This window comes from Homarus americanus, unplaced genomic scaffold, assembly GCF_018991925.1.
Source record: "Homarus americanus isolate GMGI-L3 unplaced genomic scaffold, GMGI_Hamer_2.0 scaffold18703, whole genome shotgun sequence".
In the NCBI taxonomy this organism is placed as follows: Eukaryota; Metazoa; Arthropoda; class Malacostraca; order Decapoda; family Nephropidae; genus Homarus; species Homarus americanus.
The window spans coordinates 11,524,074-11,527,393 of record NW_024749779.1 but is presented as its reverse complement, the minus strand read 5'-3'; positions in this window follow the sequence as shown (position 1 = coordinate 11,527,393).

Genomic DNA, 3,320 nt, shown 5'->3' with positions numbered 1-3,320 from the left:
TGTACTGTACAGCCCTGTAAATGTATTCAACGCATATCATTATGTCTAAATCAAATGTAAGTTTGTATATTTTCAGCCACCGGCTGCAACTCTATTAATAAACCGTTTATTATTATCATTATTATTATTATTATTATTATTATTATTATTATTACACACATTACATTATTACACACACACACACACACACACACACACACACACACACACACACACACACACACACACACATGCACACACACTTCCTTGACCACCGAAGGGTCAAGACGTACCTGGCGCTCCTCTCGGAGCAGCCAGGTCAACTGTTAAGTTGGCACATACCAACCCCCTTCCCTGAACCCTCCTCCCCACCGGAATATCAACAAGTTCTCGCCAGAAGTTACAATTTCATTTGGAAAGGAACGGAACCAGTGTTAAACAGAGGTGAACAGTGGTGAACAGTGCTTAAGTCAGTGAGAACAACTCAACAGTAACAGTCGTACCCAAGTTAACCTTCACACAGTGAGGTCCCAGGTACCCAGTGATAACGGCCCGTGAGACCCAACAACAACCAGCGATGTGTTAATCCGTCTACGATAGGAAGGCCTGAGACCAAACCTCACTCATATAACACCATCTGTGAGGGAATTACTACACCACGTGAGGTCCCTCATAACACCATCTGTGAGGGAATTACTACACCACGTCAGGCCCCTCATAACACCATCTGTGAGGGAATTACTACACCACGTGAGGCCCCTCATAACACCATCTGTGAGGTAATTACTACACCACGTGAGGCCCCTCATAACACCATCTGCGAGGGAATTACTACACCACCCCTCATAACACCATCTGAGGGAATTACTACACCACGTCAGGCCCCTCATAACACCATCTGAGGGAACTACTACACCACGTGAGTTCCTCCTAACACCATCTGGGAGGGAGTTACTACACTACGAGTTTGCTGTTCAACACCTACATTAATCTGTATGTTCACTGTATGTTCCTTTACCTTTCTCTAATGAAGGCTTTTGTTAAACCACCAATGTATGTAATAAGTCATTTATGTCCAATGTATATTTTCAGTCTTCGGGCTGCAGAATTTTTTCAATAAACCGTTAATTATTATTATTATTATTATTATTACTTCCCTCAGCCTTCATAGAGTAAGGACGTGTGTAGTCGGCGCTGCCCGCTAACGTGGCCATGGTCTCTTGACCATGGAGACAGCTGCCAGCCTGGTCTGTCGGGCCCTCCCCTCCCCCATCTCCTCCTTCCCATCTGGATTTATCAACATCCTCACACCAACAGTGCAGTGCAAAGATTGACGATCAACCCACAAGTGATATACAAAAGTGGCAATTTTAACTCGAAGGAAAAGCACAAAAACACAGCAATACTGAGTGAGGCTGGATCTGACCTAACCTGACCTGACCTCACGGCTTCACCTGACCTAACCTGAAGGATGAAGCACACCTGCATTGCTCCAAGCAAAAAGATCAGTATTTGTACGTGGACTTGACTAGGAATTTGGAAAGCACTCGGCACAAGAAATAAAAGAAGAACTAGAAATAAAAAACAACTGGTTAAAAATCGAAGAAGTGGTAAAAATAAAGCAATACACTCATTGCCTAAAGCTGAGATTCACTGACACTTCAATGGCAGACAAGGACCTGGAATCTGGAATCTTAGGGTTCAACATGTCAGTACTCCCTAAACAACTAGAAAGGGAGAAATATGTTAATATTCTCACCTGCTTTATCTGCTATGCACATGAATCTCTGGCAACAAGAGACTGTCCTCAAAAGGAACTTAAAATATGCTCTGAATGTGCAGAAGAAGGCCATACCTTCCGGGACTGCAAGAGTCAACCCAAAGCATGTATAAACTGTAAAAATGGGAAGGAACCAGGATATAAGACCCACAGAACCCTAGCAATGGCCTGTCCATACAAAAAGAAAATAATAAATGAAAAAGTAGCAAAGGAAAAACAACAACAAGAACAGAAGGAGAATACAACATATGCTGCTATTGCAAAGAAAGTAGTTGAAGAAACAACACAACCACAGAATACCACCAAAATTGTACTGAGCGAAATACGAGACTACAAAGTGCTCATCTGCCTATTATACTCTCACATAATGAACATAGGGAACCCAGGCACGTTCGAAATAGAAATGAACAAAATGCTTGGAAGAAACAATCTCCTAACAATGAGTTTCCCAGCCAACCCAGCTTCCGGATCTGTGCTACAAGCGTCCCGCTTAACCAACCCAGATGCACCACAGGAGACAGTCAACGCAGAAGAAAAAGGAACAACGGAGCAAACACCAGCCGCAACAGTACACGAAACAAACGAAGCTGACAAGGCAAAGTCACAAATGATTGAAACATCCACCCAAAGTACAGTAGAGAGGCAGGACCTTCAAAATAACATCCAAAGAGAGACAGGAGCCGTAAGGAAAAAAGTCACAACAGCAACCATGGATACCCAGGGCGAGGAAACGCTCCTGACTTTAGAATGTGCAGACGACTGTGAACTACAGCTTCACTGGTGTGACAAAATATTTATCCCTAATGAATGCAAAACGATGCCAGACATTATACAAGCCAAAACGAAACAAGAACTAGAATGGACCTACTCTAACGAAAAATACTCTGAAGCACTAGTGGAAGCTTACCTGATAAACCAAAGGATTAAAATAAGGAGACACAACTTCAAAAAAGAAGAACAATGGAAATTCCAAAGAATCCTTAACGGACTGGTTCCGGACAAGAGATCGCCACCCGCGCAACAAACAAGAAACAAAAAACAAAAACACAATGAATAAAGACAAAACCAGAAGACTTACCATCATACAACACAACGTCCGCAACTGAGAAACAAATAAAAACAACCTTGCAAACACATACCTCAGCATTGATCCGGACATAATTTTAATAAATAGTCACGGCAATTCAAATTCTAAGAAAATATAAATATTTGGATATACAACCTACCAAAGAAATAAAACAGAAGAATTAAATGATGGCGTGGCCATTGCTGTAAAACACATACTCAAACATCAAATCATCGACGAATTCCAGGACGAATTCCTGGGAATCAAAATAACTACCATACTTGGAGAAATAGCAATAGCCACAGCATATTTACCGCCAAGACAGAACTACCTGTCGGCCCCAGACTTGATAAAACTACTGAACTACAACTGCCCAACATATATAATAGGAGATCTGAACCCAAGACATCCAATATTCGGCCACGGAAACAGGAACAGGGTGGGCACTGCACTGCATACCATAATGAACACAGGTTTCAGATTTGCCCCCGAGGG